Source organism: Podarcis bocagei, assembly GCF_964188305.1.
Source record: "Podarcis bocagei genome assembly, chromosome: 16".
NCBI lineage: Eukaryota > Metazoa > Chordata > Lepidosauria > Squamata > Lacertidae > Podarcis > Podarcis bocagei.
In genome coordinates this window covers 12,821,956-12,842,186 of record NC_138142.1, presented here as the reverse complement: position 1 = coordinate 12,842,186, position 20,231 = coordinate 12,821,956, and the positions used below count along the sequence as shown (strand labels likewise).

The following is a 20,231-nucleotide window of genomic DNA, read 5'->3' as shown; positions in this document are numbered from 1 at the left end:
TCTGGAACCGCAAACTAAACCTGGATATATATATATATATATATATATATATATATATATTTGCTTTCGTAGATTTTCACGGGTACAGGAATGCAGGTTTTGGTGTCTTCGGGTGTCTTCCCGTGTAAGAGTTGGGGTGTCTAGGCGACGTTTCGACGAGGTCTCACTCGTCATCTTCAGGCTGGTGCTTTCGGCTTCTTGTTACTGGAACAGAGCAGGATCTCAGTGTTTGAGTTCCTATAAATACTGTTGAGGGGGTGTGGTGTATAGCCTCCAACGTTCTGGGCAGAGAGGAAGTTCCCAGGTTAGTGTGCCTTTTCTTCTTTTGTTCATTAATTACTTGAGGGATATCTTGAGTGATTTCTTGAGTGATATTCTGAGTACCACTTAGGAGGGTCATTAGGTGTGGATTAGTTGCTAAAGCTTTCGTGTCTTGACCTCTTGAGCTTGTGAAGAGTTTTTCTGAGAAGATGGCTGTACTGCAAATAGTTGTGCTCTGGCTTGGCTTCGTGTATAGGGGCGAGCTGTGGTTTTGTGCCCTGTGCCAGCCAGATCTGTGTAGGGATTGCAGGGGGGTGCAGCATCCGGAGGTGCCACTATGGTTTGGCTACTGGATGGTGTCTGTAATTTATCTGTGGAGAGGGTCTGGGTTTGGGTCTGGTGTGGTTGATTGGAGATGGCGTTCTGTGTGCCTCTGGTTCTGGTGTCGGTTTTTGTGGGGAGGGCTAATTTCCAGATGTCTGGCAGGCGGGACGTGTCGTCACGCTTGTTCATGTTGTGAGGGTGTTTCTCTATCTCGATGGCTTCCATGATTATTCTCTTGTGGTGATGTTCCATGTTAAAGAGCAATTTGGAATCTGCAAAATTAATTTCGTGTCCTGTTTCTTTCATGTGTTGGTAAAGAGAGGAAGTTTTTTCTTCTTTTTTGACGGCATTCTTGTGTTCTGCGATACGTGCATTTATTCGTCTGTTTGTTTGTCCAATGTACGTGGCTGGGCAGACTTTGCAGGGTATTTCATAGACCCCTTGGTTTTCTAGCTGGATTTTATCTTTGGGGTTTCTGAGGATATTGGCTATTTTTTGGTTGGTGCAAAAGGCTGTTTTGATATTGTGTTTATGGAGGATTTTGCTAATTTTATCTGTAGTGCCCTTGATATAAGGAAGGAGGGCCATGCCATTGTTTTCTTCTGTGTCTTGGTTTTTGGGGGGTGTTTCTTTTTGGATTAGCTTCGTAACCCTGTTTTGCTGGTATCCGTTGGCGATTAACACATTTGAGAGATTCTGTAACTCAGTTGTCAAGTGGTCTTTGTCAGCCAGGCGTTTGGTTCTGGAGATGAGAGTCTTGGCTACGGAGTTTATTTGTGCAGGGTGGTGGTGTGATTGTGCATGTAAGTAGCGGTTGGTGTGTGTTTTTTTCCGGTAGATAGTGTGTCCTAGGGAGCCATCAGGTTTTTTGTAGATTAGGACGTCAAGGAAGGGAAGTTGGTTGTTGGCTTCTATTTCCATAGTGAATTGTATTTTGGGGTGTAGGCTGTTGAGATGTGTGAGGAAGCTATCTAGTTTTTCCTTCCCGTGTGGCCAAATTACAAAGGTGTCGTCAACATATCTGAGCCAAAGTTTGGGTTTGTGTTCTGACTTGTCTAAAGCATTGGTTTCAAAGTGTTCCATGTACAGATTTGCGATGACCGGAGAGAGGGGTGATCCCATAGGTGCTCCTTCTATCTGTTTGTATCTTTGTCCATTGTGGATGAAGTACGTGTTGGTTAGGCAGTGGTTGGTCAGGTCCAGGATGTATTCGGGGGGATTGTATTTGTTTTGAATGGCTGTCAAGGCTTCATTAATGGGCACTTGTGTGAAGAGAGATACAAACAGATAGAAGGAGCACCTATGGGATCACCCCTCTCTCCGGCCATCGAGATAGAGAAACACCCTCACAACATGAACAAGCGTGACGACACGTCCCGCCTGCCAGACATCTGGAAATTAGCCCTCCCCACAAAAACCGACACCAGAACCAGAGGCACACAGAACGCCATCTCCAATCAACCACACCAGACCCAAACCCAGACCCTCTCCACAGATAAATTACAGACACCATCCAGTAGCCAAACCATAGTGGCACCTCCGGATGCTGCACCCCCCTGCAATCCCTACACAGATCTGGCTGGCACAGGGCACAAAACCACAGCTCGCCCCTATACACGAAGCCAAGCCAGAGCACAACTATTTGCAGTACAGCCATCTTCTCAGAAAAACTCTTCACAAGCTCAAGAGGTCAAGACACGAAAGCTTTAGCAACTAATCCACACCTAATGACCCTCCTAAGTGGTACTCAGAATATCACTCAAGAAATCACTCAAGATATCCCTCAAGTAATTAATGAACAAAAGAAGAAAAGGCACACTAACCTGGGAACTTCCTCTCTGCCCAGAACGTTGGAGGCTATACACCACACCCCCTCAACAGTATTTATAGGAACTCAAACACTGAGATCCTGCTCTGTTCCAGTAACAAGAAGCCGAAAGCACCAGCCTGAAGATGACGAGTGAGACCTCGTCGAAACGTCGCCTAGACACCCCAACTCTTACACGGGAAGACACCCGAAGACACCAAAACCTGCATATATATATATATATATCTCCAGCACACTCTTCCAACCATGCCATTATACCACAATTCGTAAGCTAATACGGCGAGACTCACTGATGACTCGTGTTCAAGGTGTTACTATTAGTATATAAAGCCTTTAATGGTTTGGGAACAGTTTACTTGCAAGATTGCCTTACCCCGCACAGGTCCACTCCAGCACATCAGTCTGAGGGACTGGCACTGCCACATAATATCCGTTCTGCATTTCGAAGAATAGATTTTTCAGGGTGGAAGTACCTATGGATACCAGGCAGGTGCCTTCACCTGACGCCATTTTGTTGTTGTTGTTGTTGTTGTTGTTGGTGTTGTTGTTGTTCCTTCCGGGCCTTGGCTCCAAGCAATTTTTCCCCAGTGACAGAGTAGCTTCTTAGAGGCTGGGCAGTCTTTTACTTCCCTTTCTTCACCTCAGCCTGTCTCTCTCATTCTTGTCAGAAGCAAGTGTTTCTCTGAATGGAAGGTGCTGGGAATCCCAAGCAAGGAAATAAATTTGCACTGGGGTTCTTCTTGTGGGCTTCCCAGAGGCCCTTGTGAGAAGAGAATGGGCCCCTGGTTTGATCCGCAGGGTTCTTCTTCTGCCAGGGTGTGGGGTGTTGAGACACCTGACGTTTCACTTCCCTCTGTCATGGTCTGGTTCACGGGTGATCAAAGTCCCGGCAGGGGACGTCAGGACCGGGGGCAAGATGGCGGGGTGGGAGCAGGAATGGGGGTCCAGAAGCCAGGAGTCAGAAAGCCAAGAGTCCAAGGTTCAGATAGCCGGGAGTCAAGAAGCCAAGGGTCCGAGGGTCAGGAAGCAAGGAGTCACAAAGTCAGGGGTCCGAGGCTCAAGAAGCAAGGAGTCATGAAGTCAGGGGTCTGAGGATCAAGGAGCAAGAAGTCACGAAGTCACGAAGTCAGTGGTCCGAGGGTCAGGAAGCAAGGAGTCACAAAGACAGAGGTCCGAGGCTCAAGAAGCAAGGAGTCACGAAGTCAGGGGTCTGAGGATCAAGGAGCAAGGAGTCACAAAGTCAGGGGTCCAAGGATCAAGAAGCAAGGAGTCACAAAGTCAGGGGTCCGAGGATCAAGAAGCAAGGAGTCACGAAGTCAAGGGTCCAAGGGTCAAGAAGCCGAGGTTCAAGGATCAGGAAGCAAGAAGCCAAACACAGCAAGGCAGGAAATGTGTTGCTGTGGCAAAGAGCGGAAGGGAAATGCTGGCCTTATATCCCTTCCCAGCTCTTGCCACCAGGTGCTGTGAGTTACCAATCGGTCTCACCTGTGTGGCCGCACCTTGCCTCTTCAGAACAAACTTAGGAAGGCCCCAGTCCTGCAGAGTCCTATTGGTCACAGGGCCTGGCTCCTGCACACACACCTGACACCCTCGCCTGGGCTGCACTAAAGCTCTTCCCAGAGCTGTGTTTTGCCATCAATGCCTTCTCCAAATGAGAATTCTGTGCCTTCAGCTCCTTGACCCGGTTGTTCACCTCTGTGAATCAGTCAGTTTGAGTTCTTAGTTTTATCACCTCATTCTTGACCCCCATCTGCCTGAGGTGATGCTCTTTTCCTCCTCAGTTTTGCAAACCCCTCTTCTTCTTCTTCTTCTTCTTCTTCTTCAGATTTGTGATGCAATTTGTGCCACCCAAAAGCGGTCCATGTACAACTTCCTCAAGCTGTTACTCGCTTGCCATATTCTCCTTTTACACAAGCACCTTGCCCTTGAGTAGTTTTGTCAAACTGATCCCTTTTCCCTCAGGGCTCTTCACCTTCTATTATTTTCTCACTGACAACCTCCTTCAAGAGGAGGCTTTTTCCTCCTTAACAGAGAGCGCAGGTAAAGACAGCCAATTTATTTGCAACAAACTGAAGTGAAAATTTGTAGGTGTCCTTCATGCGTCTCTCTATGTGTGTGTGGAAGGGGGGAATCTTGAGCCACAACTACTGACATGTGAATCTGACCATTTCAGTTTCTTGTTTTGGTTTGTTTTTTTTAATTCCAATCTTAAGTATGGTTCTCCACATTTCTTTCTTTACAATGGTTTTTATTAAATATTCCAATCATATGTATCATATTTTTTTACACATTTTCTTCTTGATTTCCCATCCCTCCTTCCCTGATGTTTTTTTTTCTTCCCCATAACAGCTCCATTAAATCACATCTACATTTATTTTCTAAGCCCCAAATATGCATTCTCTACATTCTTGCGGTGCTCATATCTTAAATCCTGTACAGGATTCCATATAAGAATGATAATTCAACAAGTAGCCCACTAATGGCCTCCATTCAATTCTCCATGTTTCCACCTCAGTTTGTAAGTAAGTAAGTAAGTAAGTAAGTAAGTAAATAAATAAATAAATAAAGTCCTCATCTGAATTCCTCAGCATTTTAGTGTGATTTTTTTCCTAATATACACATTTTTGTATGCAATTTTGCCTAATAGACACATTTTTGGGGCAAAGCAATGTTCCCAAATATAACGCATTTTCAGACGTTATTTTCACAAACATATACATTTATATGTACACTTCAGCCTAGTATATTAATTTTTGTACACATTACTTGGCTGGAGAATTGAATTGCAATATTCAAACAAATGTGAATTCTGAAGGATGGCTGTGTCTTGGGTTGCATATGATTTCAGAAAGAGAGTAATATATGGGATCCCCATTAAAGGCAAAATGAATTGAATTTTGACCCCATTTTTAAGCAACACAAAGGTAAAATGTGAGGGTTTAACTGTTTGTTATTTTGTTCATCAATCCTGTCTCCAGAGATGCAAGGCTTGCTACTCCCCAAGCCTGGATTTCATTTAATGCCCTGCTTGAAATAACCAAATTGGGTAAATATTTAACCTCCCACTTCAAAGTGCCAGAAATCCAAGGGTATTAGTTCTTTCCAGCAGGGAGCTGGGCAGCTTATAATATGTGTGGATTGCCATCTAAGGTTAACAGGGGGAAAGGTACAATACTGTGGTGACAATCTCCCGCAAGCCCCCCTTTCAAGGATTGGAGATCTGAGCCAGATTGAGACATTACCTCATAAGCCTGAATCTTAAAATGGGGTCACAAACAGATTATTGCTTTTATGCACGGTAGCATGTACCTCCTATCATAACAGGTAAGATTCAACAGTGTATCTGCCGTCGCTACAGATTGAGGGTAGTAGCGAATGTGACTCTAAGTTAAAGTCACTTAGCAGCATAATGGTTCTCCTGATGAACTGTTTTGTGCCAGTGGGACATTGTTGTGCAAGAGAATGCATAAGCAGCCTCTGTTAATTTTGTTCCACAACATATTGAGCAATCTGATGTGCAAGACATTTCCGCCTGTACAACTGTAGTGCTGGATTCCTCAGTTGCACGACACTGAAACTCACCCATCCTTTAGCGCAAGACCCTTTGTGCATTAGGATGGAGAACATTGAATACGCCCTTAAGAGAACTTTTAATAGCTGGTATCTGACCCCAGCCAAACTGGCCAAGATGTACAAGGAAAGCTCTGATGTCTGCTTTAGATGCAAAAAAAGGGGTTGGTACCTTTATGCACATGTGGTGGGACTGTGCAAAGATAAGAGAATTTTGGAATATAATATACAATGGACTCAAAAATATCTTTAAATTCTCATTTGTTAAAAAAAACCTGAACCCTTTTTGTTAGGCATTATGTCCATTGATATACAAAAAAAATATCACAGAACCCTCTTCATATATGCAACCACAGCAGCGAGGATTTTAATAGCAAAAAACTGAAAAGGTGATGTAATCCCCACAAAACTGATTGGCGAGCAAAGATGATAGAATATTCAGAACTTGCAAGGATGACTGGGAGAATAAGAGGAAATTCTAACCAGAAATTTAGTAAAGATTGGACAATGTTCAAAGAATATCTTAAAAAGTACTGTAATAGCACAAATCTCCTGACATCTTTGGATTGAATCTTGAAGTTTAAGGAAATTATAAAGTAATCCCCCCCCCCCGATAATTACCTGAAAAGAATAATAAAAATGAAGTGTGTATAGACTAATAAGGTATAAAAAGCACCATGAGGTGAATTGGAAGTTAAAGGGTATGTAATGTCAAATGAGATATTGTTAGTCAGTGTCTATGATCTGTTTATGTCGTTTTTTGTTGTGTTTATGTTCTTTGCAAATTGTAATAAAGAATCTTTATAAAAAAGAGAACTTTTAATAGCACACAATCATGAATAAGAACAGTGCTTAGAATACTCAGAGATAAATGAATAAACCACAACATCGGACGTTCTAAGGCTGTGAAGTAATTGGTGGGAAGCCACCTCATCTAGTTGAGCTCTCTAAAGATAGAATTATTCCCCTAATTTGGACGGTGGCAGGTCATTGCCTACTAACTAATGGAACAGCTTGTTCTGCCTCAGCGTCCCATATTTATAGCCGGCCAAGCAGACTTTGATGACCGTGGCCAATAAACAGTGACCTCAAGATTCTGTCTCCAGGCAGAAAAGAAGGAGGAAGAGAAGAAGCTTTTGCCTTGAGATTTCAGTTTCTCACTTCTGTACATCATCTCAAGAAAACTTTTAACTAGTTGCTATCTGGAGTAAGACATACATAACAAGCAACCAAAGGGATATAAAGAGGGGGAAAGGACCTGCTTTCTCGGTTCTATTTGTGTAAAAGAATAGGATGGATAATATCTCTTTAAAAAGCAGTCTATGACCAAGCTAGCTTTCACTAAACTATGTGGCACCATAATGTTATGTTTCGCATCTCCTATTCCGCCTTGTATTCGTCGCACACAGCACCGTTTCTGTTCTGCTGCAGTTCAGATTGTGCCAAAAACAACACTATTTTTCTCACTGTCCTCTGTCGTGAAATTAGATGTTAAATAAATCACACAATTCTTATGTAAAGTGCATTGTCATTATGGTTTTTACTAAACCCGTTTATTTCAATGCAAAGGAAACACAAGGCAAATAGCGGGATGAAATCAATAACATATAATCTGCAGACTGAAAGGAACCACCACAAATACTGTTCTTATTCACTGGATTGATTTCCATTCTGGACATGGGATAAATACGTGAACACCAGCAGTTTCTATTGCCATATTTTATTCCGTCAGAATTCTCCAACACCTCTGTGTGTAGCCTCACCCCAAAAAAAGAGAGAATGAGAGACCCCAGACTACTATCAAGGGACAGGCACAATCAAGTACAGTGGTACCTCAGGTTAAGTACTTAATTCGTTCTGGAGGTCCGTACTTAACCTGAAACTGTTCTTAACCTGAAGCACCACTCCAGCCTATGGGGCCTCCTGCTGCTGCCGCGACACCGGAGCCCGATTTCTGTTCTCATCCTGAAGCAACGTTCTTAACCTGAAGCACTATTTCTGGGTTAGCAGAGTCTGTAACCTGAAGCGTATGTAACCTGAAGCGTATGTAACCTGAGGTACCACTGTATTTTCAAGAAGCTTTTTTTATAACACAGTTTTGTGTTTCTCCCTCAAGAGCGATTTGGCAACAGTACAATGAGATAACTGTATTTTACCTCCCTGATTCCTAAATGTCAGTCTCCCGGCTGCAATGTACATTAAATGCCCATTAATGCAACATTCGGAGCACCAAATACCTATAGTGTGCATGGATGCCTCTGAGTGGGGGAAAATCAATTAGACCAACCAACCTTACACAGATATCTCAGCTGGTAATTGTCTATATTCCACTATGAAAATTAAGAAAAGCAACAACATTACAAGGGTATCTCTGTGTTGGGAAAATATTGAACATCACCAAGATAGCTTGCACCTCCCAGAATGCAGAAATCTCTCTGTGCGTGCCATAAACCCCACGGAGCTCTCTTGGAAGGGATGTCCAAATCCTGAGGAGGAATGGGAGGAACTTGGGGAGTTGTATGCCCTTGGGAGGGATGCGGGTGGCGCTGTGGTCTAAACCACAGAGCCTAGGGCTTGCCGATCAAAAGGTTGGTGGTTCGAATCCCTGCGACAGGGTGAGTTCCTGCTGCTTGGTTCCTGCTCCTGCCAACCTAGCAGTTCGAAAGCACGTCAAAGTCCAAGTAGATAAATAGGTACCGCTCTGGCGGGAAGGTAAACGGTGTTTCCGTGCGCTGCTCTGGTTCACCAGAAGCAGCTTAGTCATGCTGGCCACATGACCCGGAAGTTGTACGCCGGCTCCCTAGGCCAATAAAGCGAGATGAGCACCGCAACCCCAGAGTCATTCGCGACTGGACCTAATGGCCAGGGGTCCCTTTACCTTTAGCCACCTCCTGCTGTGGAGCTGTGCTGTATCAGTGAAAAGCCTCTCTCTTTTGGAGAGGCGACTAAATCAGATGCCAGTCAATGTCAACACCACCCCCATCTCCAAGGACATGGAGACACCAGCGCAGGAGCAAACGGACCTCACAAACCCAACCACCTCAAAGGAGCACCTGTATGCTTACCTGGTCCCAGAACTCAGGCTGCTTACTGCACTAAGGCTGTGTCTGCCCCACTCTTCAAAAGGAAAGTGTACGGGGCGTGTTGGATCAATATCTTAGCTTCCACATAGCCATGCATACCTTTTGTACCAGCTGCACCTTGTTACCCATGCCTTGGCTACGTTCCAATCTGATTTATGCATTAAAGCCTTTGGCAGAAACTGGACTGGGAAAACAAGTTCTTGATCTGGCACCGAGGGCCAGGACAGTATGAAGTGGATGTTATGCCCTTCCGAAACAATTTAAAAAAAATAATGACCCTTGTTCAGGGTATGTACAACTTGTTCTATGCATACTAAAGACTTTAACCAGTTTGCTGAACCGGGTTTCTGCATAGCAACCGGATTGGGGGAGATTGCAATACGATCTCAGAAGGGCTCCCATTAAATAAATGCAGTGGTTACACTTTTGAAGACACAAACTGGGAAGCACGTTGCCCTAAACACAACCAATTTGGTAGGTCATGGATGGTGAAGGTCTAGAATTGGCACACCAGGGTGTTTTTGTTTTTGTTTTTTGTCCCATAGCTCCCTGCTCCCTGCTTACAATACATGGCGACCATCTGGAACAACTCAATTTAGGATGCCACATCTTCTGTGATAAATGTCTGGAAGCATTTCCAGAGAAGCATTCGGTCAGTTCTGCCATCCACATCCACTCAACATAATTAAACTTTTGCACAGGCCCACGTCTTCTACGTCAACGCTTTCAGATCCCCAGCATCCAGAGGCAGAGGTCACAAGCTTGCATTGTGCAAAGCCAGTGAACAGAGGATGCATTCCAATTGCCTGCCGAGGTCTACAAACAGTAGCTTGATCTTAGAGAGCTGCTAAAAAAACACACCAAAAAACCCCAGCTGTTTTTGCACTTTCATCAGCAAAAATTTGCAGCCCTCCAACTCTTGGAACAAAGGGCTATCAGGATGAACACATGGGCGCTGAATGGAACAGTCTCCACTGTGCCCTTGATTCAAACAATTCAACTAATGCTTCTGGAAGCCCAAACACAGGCTGTGGATTTACTGCACAGAAATTGTTCACATGCAGCTCAGACCAGTGCTTTTTCAGAGGAGTAAAAAAAAGCTGGGGTGGGATGAGAGACGGCGATTGGAATCTGCATGTTGTTGTTGTTGTTTAGTCGTTCAGTCGAAGACAGAAGTGCCTGGCGTGCTCTGGTCCATGGGGTCACGAAGAGTCGGACACGACTAAACGACTAAACAACAACAACAAGTCATTCAGTCGTGTCCGACTCTTCGTGACCCCCTGGACCAGAGCACGCCAGGCACTCCTGTCCTCCACTGCCTCCCACAGTTTGGTCAAACTCATGCTGGTAGCTTCGAGAACACTGTCCAACCATCTTGTCCTCTGTCATCCCCTTCTCCTTGTGCCCTCCATCTTTCCCAACATCAGGGTCTTTTCCAGGGAGTCTTCTCTTCTCATAAGGTAGCCAAAGTATTGGAGCCTCAGCTTCAGGATCTGTCCTTCAAGTGGGCACTCACAGCCGATTTCCTTAAGAATGGATAGGTTTGATCTTCTTGCAGTCCATTGGGCTCTCAAGAGTCTCCTCCAGCACCATAATTCAAAAGCATCAATTCTTCGGCGATCAGCCTTCTTTATGGTCCAGCTCTCACTTCCATACATCACTACTGGGAAAACCATAGCTTTAACTATACAGACCTTTCCATCCAACCACTTCAGTGAATTGTTTTTAAGAAACCACATGCCTCTGGAAAGCTCACAGTTCAGACGTAAGAGCAATGCATTTAGAGAGACAACCGAAATCTGCAACAAAAGGTAGGATCCTGTTCAGGATCCCAGCCAGCCACAAACATTACTACTACTGTATTTCTTCATTCTGAGATCGCCATTAATCCTCTGGTGCACAACTGCTTCTCTTACAGTTTAATTGGTGCAAAGGTACCCTTTATGGTACGCAGTTTATCTGAATTAACTAACTCAAACTCACATATAAGAAAAGATGGCCACAATGGTCAGCCTCTATGGGGGAAAAGCATGCTGATCTAGAGAGCCTTCTGATCGGGTGAGGCTGATAGGTTTTTTGTCTGATCTGGCACTTGGCCATGAGGTCTGGTGCTCAGCAATCAAGAAATGCAGAAAGAGCCCCACACCAATCCTGTAACCAAATGCCCTCCATTAGTATTGGTCAGAGCCTGTTTGTTCCTCTGCCATTGGTATATCGTATGCATAATGGTCTCAATTCAAATGACCAGTTCCAAGTACATGCTGCATTGTTGCAATGTGTATTAGTCACTTGGCTTCATCAGGCTAATTCTCAGGAGCAAAGTAAGGTTTCTCATAGAATCATCAAGTTGTAGAGTTGGAAGGGCCAATCCCGACAATGAAGGAATCACAACTTTACCAGTCTAACAAAATACATTCTAGCATGCCCAAGTGCAAATATGCAAGTGAATTTGAGCAGTATTGGATAATATGTTTGTGTCCATGAATGTTACATAAATACAGTGGTGCCCCGCAAGACGAATGCCTCGCAAGACGGAAAACTCACTAGACGAAAGAGTTTTCCGTTTTGGAGGTGCTTCGCAAAACTAATCTCCTATGGGCTTGCTTCGCAAGACGAAAATGTCTTGCGAGTTCCTGCGGGTTTTTCCCCCCTTTCCCCACCTTTTTCTAAGCCACTAAGCCACTTATCAGCTGATCCGATAAGCCGATAAGCCGCTAAAAGCCACTAATAGCGCTAATCCGCTAATCCGTCAATGGGCTTGCTTCACAAGACGAAAAAACCGCTAGACGAAGAGAATCACAGAACGGATTCTTTTCGTCTTGCGAGGCACCACTGTAATAACATTATTTTCTTAATATTTCCCTTCCATTGAAATGCCTTGCTGATTTTTCTGTAGTAAATCACATCTATTCTGGCTGTAGAGGATAGAGCATGGTAGGTTTTAGCAGAAGCTGAACTGTAGTAGAACAGAAACAGCTTTGATTGCCATGAACACAGGACAGGATGGAAATGACTGCCTCCTTACACCAGGCTGTTCCTCTACTTAGCCCTACCCCCCAAAATATGTCAATCCATCACCCCCACCCCAGCCAAGCTGACTAAAGGCCCCCAAAGAGCTGGACTTGGCCTGGAGATGAAACAAAAACCTTGGATACCAATGAAGTTCAAATATAGAACAAGAGGCGAGTTTTATTATTCCACGTGTCCCAAAATACATCTTAGCAAGGGAGTCGGTTCAGATCTCAAATTATATGCTGTTTATTCCCACTGCAAACCTAACGCCGAGTCCTTTTCCTTAAATCAACAACAAAAAGTCTTGGCTCTCATCCTTGTAAAGAAGGAACTCGACTCTTGTTATATTATTTTCTTATCAAAACAGGAAGGAGAGAGAGAAGTTAAAGACTTTTTTCATTTGCAGGAATCCTTTACTGTGCAAAAGCAACCAACAAAAACGATCACGGCACAATGTACTTTGGCCAGGTTTCTTGAGCAGCGAGAGAGCTGTAATTGTGGATAGGCACCCGCAGTTCAAAATACAACATGGATTATACACAGACTCAAACAGCCAAACCACCAAAGGCACAAGCCTTTCTTCAGCTATCTTGTTGTACAAGGCAGATGCTGATTTTATCAATGTTTCCTTTTCTGGAAAGGTTTTGGACACCAGCCAGGATCTTGGAGGAGGGGGGTTAATTTGGAATTTGCTCAGCTTCTGGTACAGACTGATGGGGGGCGGGGAGCAAAGACTGAAGGAGAGTTTTCTTTGGGTCTTTGGCTTTTTTTGGCTTTTAACCGAAGATGGTTTCCCTTCCCCCTTTTTTTTTAATTCGGCTATATTAAACAAGCAAGGGAGAAAATGCGAAGTCACAGGAGAAAAGAAAAATATAAGTAATACCATGTTTCTTAGGGAGATTAGGATCCTCCAATCCCAACCTGGCAGATCAAAGGCATTTAACAGCACCTTTGAAGTGGCTCAGGACAAGATTTGTAAAGCAGTCAGTTCTTCGGAGTAGCAGAAAATGAAAGATATAGAAAGAACCAGAGATTGCCTAGTCCACCCTCCTGATTAAAGGTGAAATGATTCACAACTACTGTCACAGACTGGTTGGACGCAGGGGAATGGTAGGAGGAACCAACTAGGGAACCCCCAAGGGAAGAAGACTTAGAGCCTGGAGTTTGGTGGTGGGACAACAGTGAGTAGTCAGAGGGAGAAGTCTGGGAAGATGAGGTGCCAGAAGCTAAAGAGATAACAGGGCTTAGTGAGGAGGGAGAGTCTGTGACAGAGAGCATTCCAGACTCAGAGGCAGAAGCTGAAACAGGATAGTGGGATGAGGAAGGCCAAGAGACAGAGATGAGTTGGGCTGGTGCAGAGTCCCGGGTGTCTCCCCTGCCTGCTGTGACAAGCTCCCCTCCCTGATGTTCTCCCAGAACCAGAAAAGGCATGAAGTGGCAGGAGCAGTCTCAGATTGCTTGGAGAAAACCTTAGGCAGCTGTGGGAAGGCAGGGACTTTCAGTCTTCGCAATTGTCTCTACCGAATAAGAGTTTATGTGATCAGTAGGCTTAGCACTCCTTTGCAGATCCTGTTTTCTAATAAAGAGTTAACGTCAACCACTGTGTGATTTACTGCTGGCTCGCTCCTGACAACTACCAGGCCCAAACTCAGATTAGACTATGCAGATGAAATAAGTGTGTTTATTAATTAAAATTATCTCCCCACCTTCCTCCCAAAGGAGCACAAGGCGGCAAATACATAAGGGGTAAAACAATAAGGCAATCAGTGATGATGGGGTTATTTTGCAGACAGTTAGAGACCTCTGGAGTTACTCTGGTACTTCCTGACTATTGAACTGATTCCTTTTTATTGTAGTTCTGGCTGCTGTAGTTGCTGAAAGTATATAATTATAAAAATATTTTTATTATTTATACCCCACCCATCTGGCTGGGTTTCCCCAGTCACTCTGGGCGGCTAAGAGCATATATAAAAACATAATAAAACACCAAGCATTAAAAACTTCCTGATACAGGGCTGCCTGTCCCATCAGGACATTTAAACTATTGTTATTTATGGATCTGAATGTTTTATGTGTATCATGAACCACTCTGAGATTCATAAATGTGCATCTGAAAAGTGGTTTATCAGTTTTTAAGATAAAAAGAAATGGGATATGACTACAGATCTACAGAATGTGTACATGGGGTTACACAAACATAGGAGCCAAGAGTTTGCACTTCATCCTTGCCCTGTATCACCTGGAATAAGTGACTCTGCTATGACTACACTGCGGTTGTTGGTGTTAGCAAAGTCACTTACATAACACAGGAGTCTAGAGACAAAAGAAATCTTGATGGCATTTTACAGAGGAAACTGAACCTCCCAAAAAATGTATAGTTTGAGGATAAAAAAACAGAGAGGGGCAGGCTTAGGTCCAACTTAACATTCACCAGAAAACTCCCTCACAGCAGCACAGCCAATCAGAGCACTTCCTGTCTCAGCCAATGGCTGGTTGCCAAGTAATACCTCCGCCACGTCCCTGGATTGCTGACTTTAATTTGTCGGCATCCATCTGTCTCGAGAGACAATGGAGTATGCCTCCAGGGGTGAAGTCAAATTGCTGCAGCACTCAAGTGACCTCCCTGGGGCATAAGCTTGGGCAGTGTTTATATGCCAAGTCCATCTTCTCGGCCTCACTGATGTGGTCCAAAGGAAAGCAGAGCAATATGTCTGCCACCAGCTTGGCTGCGGGAGGAAGGAGGCAAGGTACAAAACAATTGCCAGGGACTCCAGTCTGGTTTAGTGTAGCCTTTTTTCCTTCCCAAAGGTGGTGGAGGTTTAGGATCAGAGTTTTCCTTCAAGGCGGGCTACCTTACCAGGTTGGCGAGCCCTGTCTGCCCCTCGCTTCCTTCTACAGAACATGCAGAAACCGCCTTCTTGACTGTTGGACCTGCTATTGATCTTATCTACTCAATCTGCTGGAGCCTGTCTTTGCATGGCAGGGAAGTCCCTAACTCACTGAAGGTTTGAGATGCGCCGGTTACCCTCACCTGGTTAAGCCCAGCCAGCCAAAGCTGTTCCTAAAGTGTGGCTGCTGTCACATGCTGACAGTTTCCAGGAGCCACAGATGAGAGCTGAGTGCAGGGTGAGGACCAAACAAGGACAAACTACCCCAGGAGGAGCATGATGCATCTCCCACCAAAGGTACCCCCCTCTCCTAACACCCCATAAACAGTGACAACAGATGTCAGGGAACTGCCATCAGCTCAGAGGCAAGAGGTGGAAGGGCAGTTGTGTTACAGGGAGCCTCCGAAGATCTTGCGAAGCAGTTCTTCCTCTGGCGAGGAGGGAAGCCCCGCCTCCAGTGGGGAAGGGGCGCAGGGATCAGAAGATGCTAGGGAGAGCCTCAACACCAAGCCTGAGCAAAGCGGAGGGAAGTCCCCCTTTGCCAATGCCCACTTTGTGCAGTAGGTTTGCACGCAGAAAGGGGAGGAGAAGGATGGGGGGGGTCACACGACTGTTATGCTGGGGAAGGTATAAGGACCGCCCACTCCCAGATTCTGCTAGCGACTGAGCAGACATGGACTTGCGATGCTCTACATTGTAAATAGTTTGTACAGATAATGAAGCCTGAAAAAGACAGGTTGGAGTCTTGCCTGTTTTGCTCTCGAGCAACAACATCAGCACCGGACAATGGAATTAACCCTTAAGTTGCCAGTTGCTGCTGCAGCTCCAACAGTTGCTCCAAGCGCCTTCCACACACAAAAATGAAGCAGCCGCAGAAATCTGGATGCCTTAAATTTTCTACCGATGCTTCTTCTGCAACACTTCACAAAGTCTTTCCCCACTACATAAGAAATATGGAATGGTGGGGAGGGGAGGGGAGGCGCTGAATTGCTGAGGAGAGGTAGAGATAACGTTACCTAACCTATTTCTCCATCTGAAACAAAGACGTCCCTTTTTTAAAAAATGCATTTAATCCAGTTACAAGGAATGGGATTCTTATGAAAGAGGAAATTGTTAGCAGTGTCAAATTCTGCAGTTTGCATGGTGGATAACAGCCAAATGGAATACGCACATTTTTTAAAAGCCAGGAGAGTAATTTGAAGATGTCAGAACCCAAACTCTTCTGAATACAACAAAACTGGCTTGGCTGGGGGTGGGGGGGGGGAGAGGAGAAGGAAATAATTCCACTTCTGTCACTGCCTACTAAAGGCACTGTGGTGTCTTCAGTTACGAGACAACCAACACAGATGTAAGACATCACCCTCCTGTTTTAGCAAGGTGCTGAAACACAGTAAATAATGTTGATGGCTATTAAAATAATGAGATTCTGCGCCAGGGATGTTGCAACTCCAGATGTGAAGGTCATTCCTGACACTTAATAAATAATAGAAACTGTATTGCCTTCTGCCTCCTTTTAATCTTACAATAAAGAGAGGAGGACTGTCAAATGTCACCTCTTATTTTCTTCATCTGCGCCATCTGCACGCCTCTTTTTAGCCACACGCTCCCCGTTTGGGGGAGGAAGCAGAGAAGGGAGATGATGGATATGTTGAGCACTTCCAGAGCGATTTCAAATGGTCCCCCCCCCTCCAGAAATAACCTGCTGGGGAAAATGTTGTACCTTGAAAACAAGGTACAATTCTTTTATAAAATAAAATAAAATAAATGCCTAGAAGCTCCACTTCACACACAACCTCAACATTACTGTGCCATTGGCTGGTGTTTGGACTTGCAATTGATGGATGAAAATTTGAGCAGGAAAGAACACTGAGACAAGATCACATCGTAAAACACACGATAACTACCTTGGCTTCGTGGGATGTATCATAAATGCAGGAGACCAACGAGGTGGGGGCTGTGATAAGATCACACTGTTAAGGGCAAGAAGTGGATGCAATCAGGCTCCTCAGATATGTCTCTGCACCTTACATTTAACACTGTATTATGCCATCTTAACATTCCTGGTTCTGTCTAGGTTTGTCATTGCCACAAAAGACAGCATCTTAAAAAGAAGAGACATCACCTTGCCAACAAAGGTCCGAATAGTTAAAGCTATGGTTTTCCCAGTAGTGATGTATGGAAGTGAGAGCTGGACCATAAAGAAGGCTGATCGCCGAAGAATTGATGCTTTTGAATTATGGTGCTGGAGGAGACTCTTGAGAGTCCCATGGACTGCAAGAAGATCAAACCTATCCATTCTGAAGAACATCAGCCCTGAGTGCTCACTGGAAGGACAGATCCTGAAGCTGAGGCTCCAAGACTTTGGCCACCTCATGAGAAGAGAAGACTCCCTGGAAAAGACCCTGATGTTGGGAAAGATGGAGGGCACAAGGAGAAGGGGACGACAGAGGACGAGATGGTTGGACAGTGTTCTCGAAGCTACCAGCATGAGTTTGACCAAACTGCGGGAGGCAGTGGAAGACAGGAGTGCCTGGCGTGCTCTGGTCCATGGGGTCACGAAGAGTCGGACATGACTAAACAACAACAACATTCCTGGTATAATACTGTTTTCTGCCAAAGAATCCTGGCATCTTGGAAGACATTAGATCATACTGATACAGTGTACTGGTCCTCAAGGGTATGGCAAATAGCCTTTCCTGGGGGGGGGGGGGAATGACCACAAATGAAAAGGGCAGACCACAAAAGACTTTCCTTTCTGCCAAACTGTATTATTTTATTTCCTTTACAGACAAGGAGGCACATGGTAAGTGAGTTCCTTGGATATATGCTAAGGCACTTGGATGGCTGTGAAAATCGACCTCTAGTCCAGGAAGGTTTTGTTAAGTTTTGACTTTGCATCTGAGATTTCTCTTACATTCCTGCACAGGAACACATTTAAAAAGATTCACAGTATGGGTTGAGATGCAATGTTGCTTGCAAATAACTACCCACCAAGCTACCTGGCAAGAGTGTTGAATTTTTCAGAAGAAAGGGAGGGGGGAAGCTTCTAACCCAAGACAAGCTTTTTTTTCCATATGCTTATGTGATCTCTTTTGAAGTGCACCCAGAAAACATCTACTATATTTAAATTTGCAAAATCACTGTGATGACATTAGACAGCATTAAGCAAAAATAAATAAATCCTAATTATGTCTCGAAGCCATAGGAAGTATAGCTCTTCTAAAATATTTTGTTGTGGGTAGCAGGAGAGCATGTAGAAAATATCTGCATTTCTTCTTTGCATTCTTCCTCCAAAATGTGGCACTCAGCTGCATACTTATTTCCTTGCCCAAATGTGCACCATCCTATGATAGCTAAAATCCAGCCACACGTGCAGATCTTAACATAGTTCCATTTAAGTTTAGAGCAATTTTCCAGCCTCTAGATTGGGGTAGCCAATGAGGTACTCTCCAGATGTTGTGGACTGCAACTCCCATCAGTCCCAGACAGTGTGGTCAGTGGCTAGGGGTGATGGGAGTTGTAGTCCACAACATCTGGAGGTCGTCTCTCCCCACCCCATGGGTTGACCCTGCTCTAGCTACTGATGCCGCTTACAGACTTTCAAGAAAAAGGCTCCTGCTCTGGTGCCATAGACTTTTCCAGTTTGTTTGCTTTTAGTTTTTAGGTTTTTTTGCACCATGCAGATTGTTTCTTTCTGGAGTCAGCCTTGCAAACTTTTGCAAAGTTGAGTTACACATATGGCAGGTCTGCCAAAAGGTAGTGCCTCAATCTTTGTTGTGCTTCCTCAACATAGATAATCATTTGTGTATCTTTTTGCAGATTTGTTCCAACTGTTTCCTGTGCCATTCAAATTGAAATATTCCGTATATTTTAACTTCTGAATCCCTGACAGCTAATTATAGTTTGATTCCTGATAAGTGCGCCTGTGAGTCTTATAAAACTGCATATCTGTTTTAATAGCCTTAAGGCTGCAATCCTCAACAGACTTTGTAGGGCGTGAGCCTCTGGACAGTAGAGGGCTTACGGCTAAGTAGCACTGTTTAGCTGCAATTCTATGCACTCTTACTCGGGAGCAGAGATGTAGAGAGACATCAGTTTCCATTTTGACCCATGCCGTGCTGTTTCTGTTCTGCTGCAGATCAATTTCCAACGAAAACTATGTTATTCCACAATGTGGCAGATCTTTATGTATTTATTCCACACCATTCATTTCGAAACAAAGGAGATGCAATGCAAACCAGAGAGGATGATCTATCACTTACTTACCATTTGCGGACTGAAAACAACAACAACAACAACAACAACAACAACAACAACAACAACAACAACAACAACAACAACAACAACAACAGGGATTTCAAATTGTAATCACTGGATTGATATCCACTCAACATGGGACAAATAAGTGAATACCAGCCATTTCTGCTCCTGTTTCCATTTCCATCAGTATACTCCAACATCCTTACTAGGGAGTAAGCTTAATTTACTTTGCCAACATGCATAGTGGTGTGTTGCAAGATCTACCACAAAAGATTCAACAATTTCCTTCTTGTGCTGTGCTCTCATGCAAAACAGACCTCTTCCCAAAATTTCATTTACAGGCACTAGCTATGAAACTGTGCATATCACAGTCTCATAGCTAGTGATAATCTTCATTCAGTTGCACCTGCAAGCAGTTCTAGTGCCTCTGACCACGCTGTGGTCTTTATAACATTGAGCCAATTGTTCTCTGTCCGGTTTACCTCGCCGGGTTATTGAAAAGCTAGCACACGTTAAGGAGAAATATTATCTTCCCCATTCAGTCCAATTCTCTCTCTTCCACCAATATTCTGGACCCTACACAATTTTGTGAGATACAGAAGCCTTTTCTTTGCAAAGACTGATTTACAGTGCTGCTGTATAAAATGAGGCAGCAATAAAATAAGCAGGGTGTGTGGTGCGGGGGGAGAGAAGGTGATAAGCAAGTCTCAGATAATGTATTTCTTTGGCTGAATGTCAGCATTGTGGAATATTATCAACTCGAAAGGAAACAGCCAGGTCTTGATAACACACAAACCAATCAACACAGAATAGAGGTGATTCATTCTTCCAAAGTCCACCCATCCCCCAAAAGAAACACAATCACATGGTCTTTTTATTAAGGAATTATGAAAAACAGAAGCAGTATGATATGACTTCAAGCAGCCAAATAATTCTGGGAGTTGTCATTCATTAAGGGTGCTTAAAGTTCTTAGGAGACCACGATTTCCTCCACTACCTGAGCTG

General features: G+C 44.3%; 1 protein-coding gene across 12 annotated transcripts in view; it reads right to left on the bottom strand.

The window, feature by feature from the left end:
* The window catches only part of ARVCF (ARVCF delta catenin family member), a 615,179-nt gene that overhangs the window by 273,003 nt on the left and 321,945 nt on the right, over nt 1–20,231 (bottom strand). Inside the window, exon 1 of one of the 12 annotated variants that reach the window (XM_081174759.1) lies at nt 9,049–9,097. The exons of the other annotated variants lie outside the window; for them this stretch is intronic. The gene's annotated coding sequence lies outside the window, so the exon portion shown is untranslated. Of the gene's footprint in view, nt 1–9,048; nt 9,098–20,231 lie in introns of those variants that run through there. 12 annotated transcript variants of the gene reach the window in all.